Source organism: Plutella xylostella, chromosome 17, assembly GCF_932276165.1.
Source record: "Plutella xylostella chromosome 17, ilPluXylo3.1, whole genome shotgun sequence".
In the NCBI taxonomy this organism is placed as follows: Eukaryota; Metazoa; Arthropoda; class Insecta; order Lepidoptera; family Plutellidae; genus Plutella; species Plutella xylostella.
In genome coordinates, this window is record NC_063997.1 from 5,697,161 (window position 1) to 5,712,894 (window position 15,734).

The window sequence follows — 15,734 nt, forward strand, 5'->3', positions numbered from 1 at the left end:
TGTTAAACCTTTTTAAGTTCAACGTTATGTAAACATTGTCAACGAATAAGGTAAGTAAGGCCCGGGTCTCCTATTACGCGCCGTGGGTCGCGTCCAGCGTCGCGCCGTGGGCCGCGTCACGATGCTCACTATGTCTATGCGCCAACGTCGGCGTGTGAGGGAGACCGCATCAGTACATTTCTATAGTGAGCATTGTGACGCGGCCTACGGCGTGACGCTGGTCGCGACCTACGGCGTAAATAGGAGACCCGGGCCTAATAAATCTTCTAATCAAACTTATTCAAAATAGCTCAGTGGTAGAAATAGGGTGTTATTATTTTGTCGGGAAGTTTCTTTTGCACTGACACTATCTTGTTAGTATATTATGAATCTGAGACTCATAGCTATTGGAACTAAATGCACCTACAGTGGAGGACTTAACCTCTTGTTCCGCTCTTAATCCATGCAGCATACGAGTCAAACTCGGACTGCAATCGTATAATTTAAACCCCAATCCTTGGCGTTGGTATCGGTTGGTATAAAGCTACGGATTATTTCCAATATACGGCTAGGAAGGTCGTTGCCAAAAGTTTGAAATAAATATGGACGGTAGTGACCCGGTTAATGGCGGGTTTACGAAGTCAACCGAAAACGAGTCGAGTCGTAAATGAAAGATACTAGTTAATTACTTAGATACAAGGACTTCTAGCATAGCTGAGAATATAAATAAATACCTACCTACAGGACAAGTGGAGATGCTTCAAGTGGACGATGAATTTACTTGACTTTTTTAGTTTATTTATTTAACTTAACTCTTAACTCTTCATTGCATACACATAGAAAAATACAAAGTAGATACAGATCATTACAGGTTGACAGTCTATGTACAAAAAGGCGGACTTATCGCCTTAACGTGATTTCTTCCAGTCTACCTTTATGGTAAGAAAATAAAAATAATCAACTCTTATAAGTATACATGTATAAATGTAGGACAAACTTAGATATGCAATTAAACACAACTTATTTACAACCCTAACCTATATATAAATCCATACAAGTACCTAATATGTATAATATATGTATATATAACAATATGAATACCTATATAATAATTATAATGTTTTATGTATGTATGTTTTATGTATTTTATATTACCTATTACTAGGTATAGATTAGGTGTTATAATATTATTTTCCTGTAAGTATAAGTTATGTTTATAATTTCTCTCCTCCGAGGTAGTCTGGAAGAAATTACTCTTAGTAATAAGGCCGCCAATTGTACCATGTATGTTGTGTATTTCCTCGTGTAATTTCTGTGTTTGTGAGCAATAAAGAATTATCTATCTATCTCTCTATCTATAATAAATACAAATATAATAAATTATGTAGGCAATAGAGCTGGTTAGGGTTCGTCGTAACCATGGACAAAAGATTAGACAGACCGATTAGCATCAGTCGCTGACTGCCCATGCCCAGGGTATCAGATACAGTATAAACTGCAATTCATAAGTATTTACGTCACTTTTCAGATATCTATAAATTGTTTCCATCAATCTAAGTGGTAATTTTCACATATTTTTTTTCTATTTCTACCTCTACAGTACTTATTAATTTCATTAGTGATTACCTACTTACCTTAACCAACTCTTTCTATGTTACACAGGAAAATAAAGGGAAAACTACTAAAGAAGTGACATAAAAGAATGTTCTTTGAGTAAAAAACAAGCGTCTATTGAAAGATAAAGACGTTACGGTTAATTTATCATAAGAAATGATCACAAAAACATCAAAAGAACTCCACTGAAGGATGTAAGCTAGAAACAAAAATAAAGCAGAAGTAAGTAAGTATACTAATATTTACCATGTTTAAGTATAATCGGCCTTATTATATTCGTGAAAATTTGTAAGTAGGTATGCATGGATGCATGTTGATAACTTGTTCACGTAAAAACTTTGGCAATGTGCGTACAGATTTCTACCACTTTTGTATGTGTAAATCATAATGCGAATTAGTTATTAATGCCTAAGATGACTGGCTCGTTTTTGCATCTCTGACTTTATGTAGCATATATGTAGCTTAAGTAACTTGAAGCAAATACTTACATTATCTTTGTTTATCTGAATCACTTCTACCATTTTCTATGTTATATGTAGGAAACTCTTCCAAAACAAAGAAGGGAATTTCTTTACCCCGAGATACGGGCAAAGCCTAGTTCGGGGGCCCCTGTTCATTTTGTGATTTTAAATGTAAGATGTGCGCAAGAATACTTTTTGTTTTGTAAAATAAGATTTAAATTTTACTTAGGTATTATGTGTTTTATGTGCAAATAAACAATTTTTACTTTTACTTACTTTACTTTACCACGGCCTATTCGTCTACTTTACACCTTTGCATGTTGATGAATAGGGAAACGGGAAAAACAGTCGCCGGCCGCCTGTTTTTCAGATGAGGATCTAAATTTTCCGCCAGTACAATTATTTTTTTGTTCCTTCATAATGTGGGCACGAAAATTCAAAATTACTTACGAAATAAAGTATTATTTTATAAATAAGCTATTATAAAACTTAAAAAAATCTGTAAGTATTTGACTATATAGGGCTGCGATTAGTCGGTAAGTATACCGCTGACTCGTTGGTCCGATGACATAAAGAAAGTGGCTGGATAAAACTGGATGAGTGTGGCCCAGGACCGTGGTAATTGGCATTACATGAAGGAGGCCTATACTCTATACCCTGCAGTCGGTAGACATACTAGACATCGGCTCAAGAAGAAGTAGTTATTTGACTATATTATGTTTATTTAATTCCGAGCACGTCTGAGATGAATTGTTTGTTTGTCCTCGGCCCTTTTCCTTGTTTACCAAACTTACTGTGAAATTGGTAAATATTAGTTAAATCGATGACCGAGTTGTATAAATGGAATAAACGGGTATTGTACTTTTATTTCCCGTTCTACGTACCAGTAGGTAGGAATAAGTAGGTGAGTAATTATATAACTACAATCACCTAACGAAATTAATCACAAAACTGCAACTTTTCTATGAGTAATTATTTTCTAACTGAGCATCGTAACGGCTCAACCAATTTTGCTCGCATTATAAGACTCATGGCAAGACTCTAAAACGCTGTGTGACAAAACTGCTGCATAATACCTAACGAATTAACGACATAGCGTTTTGTAAGGTCCTCTTACTCTCTAACCTTGATATGCCTTTAGGGCAGAAGCTATAAATTATTCCTCTAATGAACATAAGACAGTTATGCACAGAGCTCCGTCAGCAAACCTTCTGCATGATAGATGTTCTCAAATGCGCTGCTATTACGGATTTATGAAGGACTAGCTGTACCCGCGAGCTTTGCTTCGCCTTGAAAAGTTTTCCCGTGGGAATTCCGCGATAAAAAGTAGCTTATGTTCTTTCTCTGGGTCTAGACGATCTGTATACCAAATTTCATTCAAATCCGTTCAGTAGTTTTGGCGTGAAAGAGTAACAGACAGACAGACACAGTTACTTTCACATTTATAATATTAGTAAGGATAAGTAAGCACCGAATACATGTATTTTCAATTTTCATACGTATCTTTTGTAAGTATTAAAATTCTTTGTGAGATACTGAGATGACATATTGGTGGCGATTATGAAGGGAGAAATATATATATATATTTTATGGTAACATTAGCACTCTCAAATCAAAACTTTAATTTGGAATGTACATAATTATTTCGAATACAATATTAGGATTTACGGAGCAAATTATAAAGGTTAGTTTCGGTTTAAAAAAACGTACAGTGCTAATTTTAAAATTTGTGGTACTTACCATCGGAGGAAAATTACAGTACATACAAATACGAATACTTTATTTAATCAATCAAAAATCACAGTAACGTCGGCAACGGCATACCACTTTCTGCTAACGACCTCGACATAAAGTGTTTCGCGTTGATACGAGTGCGTAAGTCGTGACCTTTACCCTTTAGAGCTTCCTTGATCTGCCGTTCCCTGAGCTTCATCATTCGAGTCTTCGGACCAGCTTCAGCATTCCCATGCCTGAATTTTGCCTGTGTCTTGAAGTTTTTGAACTTCTCTCTTAGTTTCACTGGGATTTTCGCTTCGTCTAAAACTCTGGGTATAGTCTTCGATTGGTACCGTTGGTAGATAAGGTCCCTCTGGCCTGGCTCTGGTTTGGGAATGAAGACGTTAGTTGTCAATGTGTTTTGTGGATTTTTTTAAACCTAAATTTCGGAACATAATTAAAGGAATTTTTATTGGAAAAAGTTTTACTTATGTATTCTAACTATGACCAACGTGTAAGAAGCTGTAAATGAAAGAGTCATTGTGGGTACCTTTTAAGGATTCTGTTATAGTATTGAGACGCACTGGCCGCACTGCTTCGATTTTTAAAACACAGATGTAGATTGTTGCTAATAATGTAGCCCACTGGGGAGAAAAAAAAGTTATAAATCTTAAGGTTCGGTAACAAACAATATCTTGATAGTTTTGATTACACGTATTGAGTTCTATAATTGTATGTACATAGGTAACGAACTGTAATCATTATTACAATAATATTAAAAACAAGTTTAGTTGATTAGGTACCATATTCCAATCCATTTTTGGGAGTTTTTAATAACGTTAACACATAATATTTTTCCTTTATTCGTATTCACATAACACGGAATGTAACGCAAAATAAAACCACAACATATTTAAACAGCGTAGTCGTAAAAAAGTTTATGTTTGTTTTTTATAGTTCTTGGGAATAAAATGTAGTGAGTCATCAGAGTATCGGATCAACCTATATACGAATGTAAAAAAGTAGAACTTTTTTACGTACTATTTTCACTTTCATAAAGCCAAATATATTCAAAAATTAAAATAAATAAATAATAATAAATAATAATTTATTTCATAGCCAAACTTAAACTTAATTACAAAAAAACAAAGTTAACAAGCATAGATTTAGGCTGTAAGCTATATGCATGAATAATATGTCCCCTGATACTCAAACTTTGTAAAAACCTGTAAGATGATAAAAAGAACATTATTGTATTTAAAAAAACCCAATGTAAACTTACTAAATAGGTAGCTAAGTAAAGCAAAAATAAAACTGTTAGGAGTCGCAGCAGTGCGGCAGGGTGCTTAGGAGATAAGCACATTATACAGGGTGTGGCAAAAAGGGTATACTGAATTTTGAAATTCTGATTTCAGTTTCGGGCTTAGATATAGGTACCATGCTGCACATGTAGGTTTCGGCTAAGTATACCCTTTTTGCAACACCCTGTATATATTATAATGTACATAGAAGACATACACATGCACTGCCTCATTAATAACACGCTGTAAGATATAAGTGGTACTATTTAAAAAGGTGTCGGCTAACAGATAAGGGTAGACATCTTCCGTGAACTGTGAAATTTATACTCTAACGCGCCGGTCCAGGGGCTGAAATTGAATAAAGTAATCTGTAAATAAGAGGACTACCGAGACTAATGGAATGTTTTGTTGGCTTAGCTTTTTTGTGAAAGAAGACAGACATTTTATGCGGAAGTAAAAATGTCGGAACCTATTTCCGCTCATTTTAATACTTGCTATTACAGGTACAGCCGATACCACGAATATGCCAATGCTTTGAAGATAACCAGTAGTACCTACCTTGTTGGATGTGGTACAGAAAAATGTAAGTATATTTATAGATTTTTCAGTTGTGCTCCTTAGGAGAAGCCGTTGTCCAGTTGCCGTCGCTTAATTACAACCTCTTTTATTTAGCATTTCCACGCGAGCTTCGCGACGCGATTAAAGGGTTTCCCCATGAGAATTCCGGGATAATATAACCAAAAAAACATAAAATCACATGAGTTCAGTTTGAAACCACTACAAATAAAAAAAAAACAACATACCTAATACTGCATGTAGCGGTCACTGCTATATCGCAACTAGTCGTAAGCCATCAGTTTCACCTTATCTAAGTATTTTCCAGTCCACTGGAAGCGTGTTAGGCCCAACTGGCGCTTATCTACCGGGCTCTAAGATTAGTTTTGGTCGACCAAATAGTTCATGTCAACTGAGTGATCGATGACGTGACGTGGCGTGTGTTAATTTGCGGTGGTTTGGTGTAATGAGGTCATTTAGGAATCACCCGCTATAGCTCAGGTTTTTAAGTTGATTTTATTCGTCGGCTTCCAGATAGTGCGAATCTGACAATTGCAACCAGATATAGTCCTCTCAGTTTATATCAAGCGGCCTGAGGCGCACTCACACTAATGCAATTCTCAGCTTAAGTTGAGAGGACTGTAGCGCAGTGATTAGCAACTGTATGGTGCGCAAAGGATGAGGAAGGATCTCGGGTTATAAATTATAATAACTATCGTAGGTACTAGGTAATTATAATTAATCAGGTCAGTCAACGCAGTCTCGCAATGGTTTCATCAGATGGCGCTGCGCGGGCAGATGCGAATATCAAAAAGGGTTTGCCCACATTAAAGCGAGAGGGAAACCTAATGGATTCCCAGATTTCTACTAATATTTTTCCTCGTACAAGACAGTTGAGCCAAACGATACTTACTACGGATTTATCCTAATCTTAGTCTTGAATCTTTCGACTGTTACTATGTTGAGCTCAAGCTGTAAAAATTAGTAAAATATATTATTTATTAAGAATTTAAGTAAAGTTATACCACGTATTTTTACGCTGAAGGAAAACTTCGCAAGGAAACCTGCATATCTAGATTCTAGATGTGAACCCTACTCATCCAAAATCATCATTCATCAGCGATACGGCTCACGACTTATCACGTGAGTACAAATTTAATGTACAACGAAATGCTTCTCAACGAGTCACCTCCACCAACCCGCACTTGGCCAGCGTGGTGGACTAGGCCTAAACCCTTCCTTCATTGGAAGGAGACCCGTGCCCCAGCAGTGGGGACGTAATGGGTCGTGATGATGAGTCACCTCTAACAACCCTTTTGGGGATCACAGTCGTGAGCATCTAAGTAGGTATGTAGGTACGTCAAATCCTGATATACCTTTAAGATGTCTTCGTTTCCAAATGTAAACCCTGTTTAAGAGTTATTTAGTTGTATGAATCTATAATTTAGTGCACAGGTCTGTTTTTCCAAAATCGTAGCAAATTCGAAGGGCATTTTTTTTTATATTTTCCAGCACTGAACCAATTGTATTGGATGATTAATGTAAATTTCCACATATGTGTTTGCTAATGGCTCCGTTTACTTCCGTACATAAACATTTTAAAATGATTTCCGTTGAGCCCAATTAGTGCAATTGTCAATTTGTGCTATTGATGTTTTCCAAACTAGCGCGTATTTCCGGAACAAAGTAACTTCCGGTGGCCGCCGTATTCAATTTGTGTTAATTTAAAAGGTTATCCGCAATGCAAACTCTACTTTATGTTATTATTATTTGTCCTGTATGCTACTAATACACACTCACGAGCAATAAAAAAAATCAAGAATATACTATGGAACGGCAATGGCAGGTGGAACATTTTCACATCGCTCGCGAGTGAATTATAAACGCGACAGCTGGTTCGGAAAGATTCACCTAAAAAGCGAAGCGGAGCTTGCGGGCAACAGCTAGACCACTTAGGCGGTGTCATGTTAGACCCCATTCATTCAACAGAACCACGTAGCTTATATATTATAGTTTCAGACTTTATCATGCTAACACGTTCTTGATGTTTCACCATGTTTTGTGTATACATATACCTAGTCGCACATTGATATAAATTAAAGCAATGAGGTCTTAAAAATAAACTAAAGTTACTTTTTATATAAGCTCGATAGAGTTCTATGTCTTCCACTTGTGTCGGCTATATTGCCATAACTACTATGTTGAATTTCCCTTATATCCTTACCCATACTCTTATTTCCCTGAAGGCCAGTGACACATTCGATCTCCATTATTGTTTTATGCGTGAATGGATAAAATAAATAAAACGTATGATACTTTTAATATTTTCGTTCGTTTGATGTCCTGATAATTTGTTCGGTATTGGCATATTCAACGCTTCCTATACCATTTGGTCAGATTTTAACTTAATATAATTAGTTTTTCTGCGCAATCTTTGCATTATAGGTATATGTAATAACTTTACTCTACCTATTTATAACTGTATGTCTGTTCATTTGTCAGTTCGCTTTTGAACCTGAGTTTAAGTATGTATTTTAACTGTTCAACAGTTATCTATTTATTTAATTTTAAGCAATTAATTTGGTTAATCAACAATGCTTCTATGATTAGGGGATTTAACAATATATTTTTAGTAAAGTATTTTAATTGCCAACCATGTTCAAAGTTCTAAGCTGGTCCATACTATGGTATCGCGGGAGTCTAACACATTATGCTAAGTAACAGCCGTAGGGTTGCCAGTATCAATAGAATATTAAATGTTACCATCTCGGCAAGTTTGGGACGAGATAGGCCAGATATTGGCTTGTTAAGGGTCCGGCGTAAGCGACGCGAGTACGAAGGATTTATGAGCATAAGAGATACGGAATGTGATAAATGTCGTATGTTTCTGGCCTATGTTTGGCTATAAAACGGTTCTGTATTTTATGGGATATCAAAGATGTATCCGCATTTTTTCTGTCTCGGTTCGTTCGGTGTCAATCTTTAAACTTGTGTGTTTGTTTATTGCAATACAATACTACACATGGTGTAAAGTTTTATTGATGTCCCATACAATGTTTCAAAGTCTAATTTTATTCTGGTCATCATAGCACAGGGAGTCCTGTTTTTCGGACCAAGGTTAATTTAAATTATGTCTATAATGCTAGACTTAAAAAAATAATAATATTTAAATGAAAGATTGAAAAAATATACTTGTGATTAAATAATATCAAATTAATATTGTATATTTATCTAAACTTTAACGGATAACAAATTCCACCCTTAGTTTTGAGCAGTACCTCCATAACATTTCAACAAGACACTTGGACCACCCACAGCAAAAACCAATTTAAGTTCTATTCAAGTGTACGTAGATCTAGTTGGCAAGTCTCGTCACATTACCTATGGTCGCCCAACCAGAAGCCCTGGAGACTTTGATGTCAACGACTACGCGAGTCGTAATTTCAACATTTTCAGTACCAAAAATATCGTACGTTTCAATTCTGTGTTCATTTCCAGACAGTCAGACGTCGTTTTGATGCATTTGTAATTCTCAAAGAAAAATATGGGTGTTATTAGTTTTAGATATTTGGCGTGGTGTTTTACTCTGCATTTTACAACTGACGTTTACTTTTCATAATGAGCAACCTACCTACCTAACATTTATTAAATACGCACCTTCCATTGCTCTGATTTTCAATGCTAAGAAAAACACTACACTAGGCTCTCTGCTGCCGCTTCGCAGGTTCGTTATCTTAGATAAACTTCACTATATAGCGATTCGCCATAAATACGGCGATATGATGACATGTACGCGTTTTAAACGAGTTTAACGACGTCGATAAGAGACCTGTGCCGCGACGTCGATAACAGAGTTAATGATAGAGGTAAATTTATAAGACAACTGCGGACCCAGCATAAAATATCCACACACAAGTTCTCTTACTGTGAGTCGTTACTCACATGCGGCGGCTTTCAATTCAATCTGCCGAGCGTCTCCCCGAGTCCCTTTACGTTCGTCTCTTTGAGATTTAAGTTGTGTAAGAAAGTCGCGGTTAGTGCACTGCTTAGTGCTGCTGTCTTCCTGAACTTTGTGTGGACTTAACCTGCTAGTTTACCTTCAATTGGTCTTCAATAGTTATATTAGAAGTCGCCTGCAAACTCGACTATCTTTTAAATTACTTACTACAGCTTAAATTGTTTTCGCCAAAGCGAGTATGAAGATAATAATGTACTTATCTATAAATGTACTATTGTAAAAAACTTTTTTACCAATACGTTTGCAAGGGATTTACTGCTAAACAAGTACCTCAACTATTTAGATAGAACATAAACTGATTAAGTTGTCGTGAAGTTAGTAGAAAGTTCCTGAGGGGTCACTCTATATTAAACAAAACGAGGTTTCGGAGCGCTGCTGCGCGAGCCACGACTCTATCTCGTTGTGTCAAACATGCTGATTGCACGACAGCTCTCGACCGTTTTCCGTCAGAGTAGAGTGACCCCCCTGGAGCAAGTTCGTAAGCAGCAGACATGGTTGCGGTGAGACGTTGTCATGTGACTTACTGAACTAACAACGGAAGTAGTACACTAGGGAAAATGCGGCTTCTTATTCAGTTAGCCGCAAGTTCGAATTACACTGTGAAATATGTGGAAGGTTTGCTGGAAGAAATTGGCTGGTTGACAGTTTTAGTACTTATACTACTTGTAAGTTTTCAATTTAGGGGTAGGTATTTACATTTGATTTTTTTAAAGCTTGTTTGATTTGTTTAAAGTCGTCCAAAAAGACATTGCAATGTTCATTGTATCATTGTTTGTTATACCTTTGCCAAAGACATGCTTTTATTTTGGAAAATATTGACAAGTTGTGTATTTTCTAACCGGATCAGCAAACACGGAGAGAATACACCGAATCAAGGCATGTTTGAAGGAGGCAACATAGAATAGAACATTATCTCTTTTAATAGCAGTGGTTAACATATTATGATCCACATACTTATTTTCAACTTGATGCCATTCATTTAAGTTCCAAAAATTACTCTAGTGCAAATAGCTAAAATACACTCACATTAACAAATCATAATAGCTTACATAATTAAAGTTTTATTTCAGTTACCGTTAGTTTGTCATAAGATATATTTTAGGCAAAAGCGTCAGTCCTTTGTATTAGTTGCCAATCAAGGAAAATTAACATTTAATAGCTAGGTAGTTTCTTTTTATATCGTATTTTTCCTTAACAAAATTACCTACCTATCCGATCAAAGCAGAAAAATACAATCGCAGATGAAAGCGAAAATGTACTATTCATTTCCAATTAACTATTCCAAAGCGAAGCTTAAGCATAAATCACGACTTAACCGAAAGCGATCACGCAAACAAAAAAACGCCGTTCGAAAAAGAGAAAAAAAAAACTTTGTCTTGTACCAGTAGCTGTGCGCAGATCGGGATCTCCTGAAATACAGCGCCTGAAGCGCCAGTTGGTCCTTAGCTTCCACGCGGAGATGACGTGTCTGACGTCACGGACCCGTATTATACGCGTGTATACGGCATTCGAACTGAAAATATATAGGTCGTTAAGTTACTCCTGAATAGTGATTTTTGTTGAACTCAGTGGATTGATACAGTGTGTTATTTATCAATTTGTTTAAGTGAAACTGATGTGATGTGTGGTTTGTGCAGATCATAGCGGATTTGATTTGTGTAAGTTTAATGTTTTTTAAAGTAAAAGTAAAAATTGTTTATTTGCACATAAAACACATAATACCTAAGTAAAATTTAAATCTTATTTTACAAAACAAAAAGTATTCTTGCGCACATCTTACATTTAAAATCACAAAATGAACAGGGGCCCCCGAACTAGGCTTTGCCCGTATCTCGGGGTACCATTAAAATCAAAATCTTATTGAAAGTAACATCAGTAATATAACATAAAATGTAATTATTCTAAAAAAATATATACCAACAAACAAATACATTTATTACCTATTTATTTAGGTGCCATAAATATTAAATTAATTTTAATAAAAAAATTGTAACCTTACTGAAATTTGTGTGCTAAAATTTTGTTGGAACAAGCAGTGTTATTGAGGGATGTACCTCTAGAACTGTTTTTTATATTTTCGTGAATGTAGAGTCAATTGAATGGGCAGTTATGCGGATGTACATATATAATAAACGTACTTGGTTTTACCTATATTATGTACTCACCTACATGAAATAATCTTAAATTTTGGGTGTCTTTATAAACCCACGTGGGTGGTCATTAGGTACATTATTTACCTTATCATTCACGTCAACTGAATTAGGTACCTAAACGTAGGACCAAAAATAATTATGTTAAGCGCTGTCTTCAACATATTTTAAATAACGCGTTAGATATTTGATACGGATAACGGGACTTAACTTTTTTGTGGTACTAAAGTAAAGCAGCTCTATGTCTTACTTCGTTATTAATAAAAAAATATAATTATAAACAAACAAAAACCCGATTGCACGCTAAAAAGATGAAAACAAGCCCCAATGTTAATGGAAAGTATCGCAGGCGGGGACCAGCAGAGGGTTTACCATTTAGCTGAATGTTACTTAGATAGGTACGTACATTGTGTGGCGGTCAAGTTGGTCAATACGCTTCTAACGATACCTCATACATCAAAATCTATCAAGCTGTTTAGGCTACAGGAGGGAACAAAGAAACAGACAAACATACATACATACATACATACAAACATACAATCGAAAACATTACCCTCCTCCTTCGGCAGTCGGGTAAAAAGTATACTACCCAGGTAAAATAATTTAAGGAAATTTTGGCATTTTACGTTGTTCCTCCATATTTACAGGAATTTTAAGTTAAGATTTGAAATTATTGATTCATTATTATTTTACGAGCATAATTATTTTAGTATAGACAGACCGTTAAAATAGAACAGCGCAAATTCATGTGTACCATTCATCCCCAATGGCTCACATCCTACTAAATTAAATATTTTCTTGTTATTTAATATTCATGTACCTACCTAAGTAGGTATAATATGTAATAGATACTTGCAAGTATGTAGGTATATACTATAGAAACTTCTTCAGGTGCGTGTTTTCACTTCTCTGATGAGAGGAAAGGAAAACTGTAGGCGTTTAGAGATAACGTATAGACTACCAATGTCGTGGGCGTTTATATAAACCGTCCTAATTATAATGCGTAATTTGTGCGTATTTATCATCAAAATAGTTACGTATGTGTATATTATACCTATAAATGTCAATGATTGTATATATAGGTACCTACCTATATGTAGGATACTTATCTGTTGTGGCTGTGACAAATACCCACTAGTCTTTTCTTCTGTTTATGAATTCCACTCACATTTCCCATAAGATTTCCATCAAAGAAAGATAGCGAAGGTTGGCGTTTGGTCATAGCCCCGTAATTATATTACTTATGCGGCCCATGCCAGAAATTAATATGAAACCCCAATCTAGAATTTTCGTTCCGAAATTAAATTCTGACACATTTAACGTACATATTGACAATATGACAGCTTATTGGTACTCGGGTCGCTGAAAAGTTTATTAATTTCGGAGGAGTTATTATGTACCTACACCGCACGAAATATGCCTCCCCGAGTGACGCATCAACTTTACCTGATATGCGTGTCGTATGCTAGTGCAAAAGGTTTTCTTAAACTTTTTTAAATTATTCAATTTGTGTGAGAATATTCAATTTGTCTGTCATTCCTAATGAAAACTGGATTTGCGATTACTATGACCGTTTAGGTACTTACAAGGAAAAAATTAGATTCATATGGAAAAGAATACCGACTACTGTATTCATTTTTAACTCTTCTGTCAAATGGACTAGATAAACCACTGATGTATCTAAGCCCTCCAAGATGAATAACTCTTCAAAACACTGTACTGTATCTTACCTACTATATCTAGTCATCGTAGGTATATGAACCATGCTTTGGTTTCCAGACAAACGTAGTCAGGTTAATGAAACACGGAAACTCATATTCATATTGAATTTCTTTTTCTTTTCATCTTAAAGCAGCTCCATCCTTATACAAAAATAATACTCTTGATTTACGTTAATTAAGGCATCAAAAACGGAGGAGCTTCTATTTATGTGTTTCTTTTTCCTTTTCAAAAAGGAGCAATAGTAGGCAATTCTGTCCCTTTTTATGTTTTCCAACGGCCTAATGTTTCAATAATGGCTTTGAATGGCTCTAATTACTAGACCATCTGATTCGGTTTCTGGTTTTTTGTACAAATCTAACTAAAAATACTTTTACAAAATAGCAGTTAGGTATTGAATTTCGTCCACTGTGGTATGATCATTAAATTTAATTGAAATTTTATCAAAAAACATTAATCATCGTAAATGAGCGATGGACACGTAGACCATGAAGAGGCTAGCGTAGCGTGGGACGCCCTCCAGCCCGCTGGACCAGCTACCTTAGTCAGGAAGCCGATACTGGCTAAAAGAGGAAAGAGTGCAGAGTCATGTAGTGTTCCTTGGAACTTGCGAGAGCCTTTGTAAAGCTTTGGAAAATTATATACTTACTGATTAAGATTATGAAAGAAACTAAACAACCCAACTAAACAGCCATTGTAAAATTTGCAGCAATGCAGAATCTCGGGGTTATTCTTACTTGATAAAAACGAACAAACGAGAGAGATTTCATGCACTCGATATGTTAATATAACGAGATAAAGTCGTGGTAAGCGTGGCCGGCTTTAAAACTTCGTTTTTCGCAATCTAAAGTGACCCGCTAGTGACTCAAGTTTACTGAAACATTCCGAAGCTAACTACCACGGCGACTATTTCAGTATTCCGAGATATTAATAGCTGCACAGATGTAGAGATTGGTCATCCGACTTAAAATTTCTGGAATGTGATTTATATTTAAGTATGTGGGGTGGAATACTATTAGTAAAGTTCCCGAAAGCAGGACATTTATACAGTGTTACTGGGCGTTATTCTGATTATTTTACTGTAGTACCTATTTGAAAGGGACAAAAATCTGTTCTTATTATTCATATGAATAATAAATACGAGGACCCAATACTGTGTAAACGGATTTGGTCTGTGGAAATTTTAACGTAATTTTATCATTATTAATTTGCATTGCAGTGCGCAATGTTTTTATGAAACAAAGCTGTACGGTTTATTTAATAAATGGTTACGAATTTACCAATGTTCTGCCTTTCAGTTTGTACGTTATTTTATTGGACATGTTTTTCGTCAATTAGGTATATTATCATTATTGTAGAATTTATGAAATTATTTGTAATAAACTTTGATAATTACATGAGATACATAATTTTCTCTAACATTTATAAACACTAGCGGCTTGTAGAGTAAAATCTATAAATATGTGTAATGTATGTCTTCTCTACCTTGAAGAAGTCAAATTTCACCATTGAAGAAATTTATAGTGTCTGACTAACAAACATTTATACCTACTTATGTATTTTTAAGAAATCGGCTGTACCAATGAACTCAGTTGCGGGGTCAGGTGGATGTCAAATGTGCATTTCTGTAAACACCGCGCACCGTTCGATCGTTTTACGTTTATTAAACATTGTACAAGTAAATTTTAGAGGTAAGCAGTATTTTATGACTTCACTAAATTCGCCAACATTAAAATCAATGATGATGATGATGATGAAATCCTCTTATCCCTCATCAGGGACATAGGGCTCGAAGAAAGGATTTCCACTTCTCCCGATCCTGCGCGGCCGCTTCCAGGTCGTCCCAGCCGAGACCAGTTGATGCAGCCTCCGCCTCAACTGACCGCCTCCAGGTGGTACGGGGGCGGCCCGGCCTTCTCTTCCCCTTCGCTTGCCATTTCAATCCTTGTTTGGACAAAGATCAATATAATCAATAGAACTGCTGAATTCGATAGGTGCTATAGGTACATAAAGAAATACGACGAATACAGAATACAAAAGAAACCATTCAATAAATTATGTTTGGTGTGACAGAAATATACAAGATCACAACCGTTACATTATTTATATCCGTCTTTACGAAAAACGAATCGGAATAAACGTAATATAATAATATGTGGATTAAGTACTTACTAAACTAACAGTAGGTACTTTTACCCAGTCAAAAATCATAGTTTTATAC

The 15,734-nt window shown here is 35.7% G+C and overlaps 1 protein-coding gene and 1 long non-coding RNA gene across 2 annotated transcripts in view; one reads left to right on the forward strand and one right to left on the reverse strand.

Annotated features, from left to right (window-relative positions):
• Window positions 1-4,103: 4,103 nt before the first annotated feature.
• LOC105383130 lies at window positions 4,104-11,157 on the reverse strand. The gene is made up of 4 exons (XR_007267236.1): window positions 11,027-11,157; window positions 5,335-5,419; window positions 4,321-4,414; window positions 4,104-4,154 (listed from the first exon to the last, which is right to left on the reverse strand). It is a non-coding gene; the product is annotated as an uncharacterized LOC105383130 (long non-coding RNA).
• LOC105383161 overlaps window positions 11,092-15,734 on the forward strand; it is a 51,354-nt gene continuing 46,711 nt past the window's right edge. The window contains exon 1 of the mRNA XM_038108827.2: window positions 11,092-11,302. The gene's annotated coding sequence lies outside the window, so the exon portion shown is untranslated. The remainder of the gene's footprint in view (window positions 11,303-15,734) is intronic.